The sequence below is a fragment of the Heloderma suspectum genome, chromosome 5 (genome assembly GCF_057233095.1).
Source record: "Heloderma suspectum isolate Gila_16-S chromosome 5, 16-S_ref, whole genome shotgun sequence".
Classification (NCBI taxonomy): Eukaryota; Metazoa; Chordata; class Lepidosauria; order Squamata; family Helodermatidae; genus Heloderma; species Heloderma suspectum.
The window spans coordinates 86,706,201-86,712,645 of NC_139462.1; positions in this window are offsets into that span (position 1 = coordinate 86,706,201).

A 6,445-nucleotide genomic window follows, 5' to 3' on the forward strand; every position below is an offset into this window, starting at 1 on the left:
GGCCAGAAGTCTGCGAAGGGCGCGCCCGAAACCACGCAGGGCTGGTGGCCGCTGCCAGATCTCCGCGCCGGTGTCGGCCGAGCTCTGCTCCCAGGGCAGTGCCTCCCTTCCCCTCTCTTCGCCCCGTGCCTCTATCTTTCTGGGGAGCGCAGGCTCGAAGCTCCTCGCCTGCACGGCGCAGCCCTCCCTGCTCTGGGGGCGTCCAGCGGGCCGTTGTTCTCCCCCGCTGCCCTGCAGCTGCACCGAGGACGAGGGAAGCCTCTCACCCTAGCTGATTGCAAATTGCTTGACTAATTGGTCTGCTAACTTAGAATTCTCCACACTCCTCATGCAGCCAGCGTTTCCACACTCCTTGTGCAGCCAGCGTTACCACACTCCTCGCCGTACCGCTCCAACACCGCCAATCACGTGCGTCCTGCATCAAGATGCCACGTGATCCTAAAGCAGCTAATGTTAAAGCACCTAAGCCTTAGCAGCTAAGCTGTTTTAACATTAGCTGCTTTAGGAAGTTCCGCGGGAGGGACCAAGCGAAGCAAACGTGCATAAGGGAACTCCTCGGTGCCCTTCCGCACAATTTTCGCGCGACACACCTACACACTGCCGGCGACACACTAATGTGTCACGACACACAGTTTGGAAAGCTCTGGTATAGAGCTTCTCCATCTTTGGCTGCAAAGTACATAATCTGATTTCGATATTGACCATCTGGTGATGCCCATGTGTAGAGTCGCCTCTTGTGCTGTTGGAAAAGAGTATTTGCTATTATCAGCGTGTTCTCTTGGCAAAACTCTATTAGCCTTTGTCCTGCTTCATTTTGTACACCAAGGCCATGCTTGCCTGTTATCCCAGTGATTTCTTGACTTCCTACTTTAGCATTCCAATTCCCTATGATGAAAAGGACATCTTTTTTTGGTGTTAGTTCTAGAAGGTGTTGTAGGTCTTCATAGAACCAATCAACCTCAGCTTCTTCGGCCTCAGTGGTTGGGGCATAGACTTGAATTACTGTGATGTTGAATAGTTTGCCTTGGATTCGTACTGAGATCATTCTATCGTTTTTGAGAGTGTACCCCAGTACTGCTTTTCCCACCCTTTTGTTGACTATGAGTGCTACTCCATTTCTTCTAAGGGATTCTTGCCCACGCACGGTAGTAGATATGATGGTCACCTGAATTAAATTCGCCCATGCTTGTCCATTTTAGTTCGCTGATTCGCAAGATGTCGATGTTCAATCCTGCCATCTCATGTTTGACCACCTCCAGCTTACCTTGATTCATTGATCTTACATTCCAGGTTCCTAAACAATATAGTTCTTTACAGCATTGGCTTTTCTTTTCACCACCAGACACATCCACAGCTGAGTGTCCTTTCGGCTTTGGCCCAGCTGCTTCACTCTTTCTGGCGCTGCTTGGAAATTCCCTCTGTTCTTCATATATTGGACACCTTCCGACCTGAGGGGCTCATCTTCTGGTGTCATATCTTTTAGCCTTGTGATACGTTCCATGGGGTTTCCTTGGCAGGAATATTGGAGTGGGTTGCCATTTCCTTCTCCAGTGGACCACATTTTGTCAGAACTCTCTGCCATGACCTGTCCGTCTTGGGTGGCCCTGCACGGCATAGCTTATGGCTTCACTGAGTTACGCAAGCCCCTTCACCACAACAAGGCAGTGATCCATGAAGGGGGATGTCCTCCTTAATCCAGTCCAAAAGTCAGTTAAATCCTAACATTTCCATTTTATGTAGAACCACGCTTGATTCTGATTACAGCAGTGCAGAATGAGAAGGCTTCCTATGATTTTGCACCTGGTGTGTTTTGTTGAACTGTTTTTACTTTAGGTTGGATGAAATGGTTATGTGGATTTGTAAGAGTCTATCTGAATGTTAGATCTGTTAGGATGAATAGAATGTACCTTTTATATGCAAGCTTTCAACAGAGTTTCCAGTTCTTACGCACACGAATATCACTCCATGATCTTTTAGTACTGAGGCATGATTAAAGATTATTTATAGTTTACATATCCCTTTCCATCTTCCTACAGTACTGATAGAAGGAATATTCCAGTTCTTCTTTCCTTTTCCTCATATTGAGTGATGGATGTGGATTACACTTTTTCCCCTGGAACCCTTATACTGTTATAGCAGAATTCAGTGATAAATGGTCCTTGTTTTTTATCTTTCTCCTTCTTTCCACAGTTGCCCTTTATGCTGGGAGCTGTTTAATTTTTGTTACAAACATTTGCATATGAACTAAATTAAGGGATGATCTACACATGCCTACCACCCAACAATGGATCACCTGTTCAACTTAAAACAGGTGACCAGGCCAACTGAGTCAACCAAAAATGTACTTGATTCCGAAAAAGTACTTGAAAAACATTGGGTAGTATCCAATGTTAGTTCCACTTAAAGTAAACCCATTGAATTGAGAGTAGAAACACTGATTTCAATGGATCTACTCTAAGTATGACCAAATCTGGATCCAGCCCTGTGTATTTTAATTAACTTGTATTAATTAACTGCTTGGGAAGCATTTTCAAATAGATAATCAATAGCATCCCAAGCAAGTCACATTTAAAAAGAAAAAGCAGGAAATAATTTGACAGGATTATAGAAAGAAGAATGGTAAATATCTCAGTATGCTGGGCACACACAGCAGCAACTCAACAAACCCGTTACTGCCATTTCCCTTGGGTTGTTTGAAAGAGACTTTAGGGTGCAATCCTATACATGTTTAGACAGGAAAAAGTTCTACAACTCCCAGCTGGGGAATACTGGGAGCTGTACCACTTTTTGCTGTCTAAACATGCATATGATTGTGCCCTTAGAAACTGAAAGGAGTTTGCCATTACTTTTGCATCAGCCTGGAGCAAAAGCGACAAGCATATGCAATCCACATTGAAATGACAGAAGTGAACCACTTTTGTGCTGAAATTAATGTCGAAGTAAATTGCTGTCATTTCCATGCAAAAAAGGTAGGTGCATATGAAACCTATATTTAGTTATCAAATCAATATCATACACTCTAATAGCTTTTTAAAAGCATCACTGGTATCTACACTGCATTCTGTGTTTTCTCTTTTTTCTTGGTAAATTATAGAAAGGCTAGTCTACTTTGCTCATATCTTTGTAAGTTTGAACTTCGTTCAACTTACTACATACGTTGTAATACTTTCCAAAATGTTCTTTTGTAATCTCTACTGTGACCCAGCTGGCAAATTAACATCCACCCAGATATTTCAGGAGATTATCCACATTGCTTATTCTTGACCAATTGCTTACACAACATAAGTTAAAAGGCATTTTGCAAATTGTCTAGAGTGCTCCTGCTTTGCTCCAGAAGGAAGCTCTTTTTTCTAATGCAACATAGAGGAAATGATGCCAAAGTAATGCCTCTTCTTAAATGTTATTTATTTATCAATTTCTGTGCTGATACAAGTCTTTGTAGGATACTCGATAATGCTTTATATGTTATCAGTCATTCTACAAGAAATACATTTGAAATAAAATTAGTTGAAATGAGAATTGGATAGACAGCTTTGGGCCAGATTTTTTTGTGATGAGGGTACATTGGACGTATGGCTTTGGGGGAGGATTGTAAATCAATATGAAATAGCAAAAGATTAGATACAAGTAATCTAATACCTTTGATACTTTTCGTTTACTAAATGTTGTACATAAAAAACACCCATCTAATTTTAGTTAGAATAGTATACACGAGTTGGAAGTCCAGCCAAAATATTGAGACTTAGACAGTGGTACATTATATTATGGGCTATTTATGACAACTTTAAACAAATTAATCTGGGCTATTCAAGCCAGTCAGGCGATGTGTAATCACAATATGTTTGAACAAGACTGAATGTGGGTTAAACAAATCTAGAATGATAAACAAATTACCATCGGTTAGATCCATATTTAGTTTAGACCCATTAAAATCATTCTTTTTTTCTTTTGTCTCATGAATATTAGATTGTACACCTGTAGACAGGAACAATCCTGTTCTTTACTCTCTGTACAATACTTAGGGCACCATCCTATGCTTGTTTACACAGAAAAAAGTCCTACAACTCCCAACATTCCCCAACCAACATGGCTGGCTGAGGGATGCTGGGAGTTGTAGGACTTTTTTCTATCTAAACATGCATAGGATTGCACCCTTAGTGGACGTTCTGTACTTAACTATCATAACTGAGAACAACTGAATAACTGAGCGGTTACGTTAAAATTGTTTCAAAAGCACTAATATGAGAACTTTGACAAAGTGATGTATACACCAATACAGTCAAGGCCAGAAATATTGGAACAAGAACAAATGTTTTGCAGTTGGCCTCTGTACACCACCACATTGAAGTTGAAAGGAAACACACCCAGATGGGAGCGAAGTCAGGAGTTTCAGCTGTAATGTAAGGGGTTTGACAAAAGTGGGGCACTAACCATTCAGGAAGTACAGCCAGTGGCATGCACACACACGCATCGTTGGTGGCTCATAAGTAATGGAACAAACCAACATCATTTCAAACTTAAGGGTTGCCTGTAATACCTGGATGAAAATTCTTTGCAGTCAATGACTGCCTGAAGTCTGGAACCCATGGACATGACCAAATGCTGAGTTTCCTCCCTCGAGATGCTTTGCCAGGCCTTCACTGCAGCTGCCTTCAGCTGCTGCTTGTTTGTGGGTCTTTCTGCCTTCAGTCTTGTCTTCAGGAAGTGAAAAGCATGCTCTATTGGGTGGAGATCAGGTGACTGACTTGGCCATTGAAGAACATCCCACTTCTTTGCCTGGAGAAACTCTGGGGTAGCTTTTGCTGTATGTTTTGGGTCATTATCCATCTGCAATATGAAGCGGCAACCTATCAGTTTGGCAGCATTTGGCTGAATCTGAGCAGAAAGTATAGCCCTATACACTTCAGAATTCTTCCTGCTGCTTTTATCAGCAGTCAGGTCATCAATAAACACCAGTGACCCGGTTCCATTGGCAGCCATACATGCCCATGCCATAACACTGCCCCCACCATGTTTGACAGATGATGTGGTATGCTTTGGATCATGAGCTGTTCCTTTCCTTCTCCATACTTTTCTCTTCCTATCATTCTGGTACAAGTTAATCTTGGTTTCATCAGTCCAAAGAATCTTATTCCAGAACTGGGCAGGTTTCTTTAGGTGTTTGCTGGCAAAGGCTAATCTGGTCTGTCTGTTCTTGAGCGTTACCAGTGTTTTGCATCTTGTTGTGAAGCCTCTGTATTTACATTCATAAAGCTGTCTCTTGACTGTAGATGTTGACAGTGACATGCCTACCTCCTCAAGAGCATTCTTGACCTGGCTAGATGCTGTGAAAGGGTTCCTCTTCACCATGAGCAGAATTCTGCGGTCATCCACTTTAGTTGTCTTCCGTGGTCTTCCAGGCCTTTTGCTGTTGCTGAGCTTGCCAGTTAAGTCCTTCTTTTTCAGGATGTTCCAAACTGTTGTATTGGCCACTCCCATTGTTTTTGCTGTGTCTCTGATGGGTTTATGTTGTTTCCTCAGCCTAATGATGGCCTCCTTCACTCGCATGGACACCTCTTTGGACCTCATGTTGAGAGTTCCAGTGAACAGCTACCAGATGCAAATGTAACACTCAGAACCACCTCCAGGCCTTTTCTCTGCATGATGGGTCATGGAGTACCCAGGAAACAGGCCACAGCTGGCCATGCAGCTGCTTGTCAGCCATTTGTTCCATTACTTATGAGCCACCAACGATGGGGATGTGTGTATGCCACTGGCTGTCCTTCCTGAATGGTTAGTGCCCCACTTTTGTCAAACCCCTTGAATTACAGCTGCAAGTCCTGACTTCACTCCCATCTGGGTGTGTTTCCTTTCAACTTCAATGTGGTGGTGTGCAGAGGCCAACTGCCAAAACAGCTATCCTTGTTCCGATATTTCTGGCCCTGACTGTATACCTGGTCAGTTCTCAGTTTTGTTTGTTTTTTGGTCTTGTCTTTTCTTTATAAATATGTGCCAATATACTGGCAATGTAGTTGTTGTATATGATTCTTACCTCCTTCTCATGTTAAATTTTATTTAAAAATGAAAATAATATTTATTTATTTAGAAATCTCACTGAATCTGTCTCTTGAATGGTAAGGGGATCAGTGCTTCCCTTGCACATCAGGGAAATTCTTTCCACAAACTTGGCAGCACTACTAAAAAGACCCTCTTTTTGCGTGCCACCCACCAGATTTCACTTGCTGAGGGCACCAGGCAAAGGGCCTCTAATGCTGATCTTAGAATTTGGGTGGCTTTAAAAAAATACTGAAACCATTTTTTAAAAAAGTATTTTAGGTTTCATGTACAATTGGACAGTTCCCCTTTTGCCTGATTCTTTGGGATAAAGAGAAGTAGGACATGGAATAATATGTTGCCATGTGGAGTGGTCCTATTCAGTGTTCCAGACACTCTATGCCATTCCCCC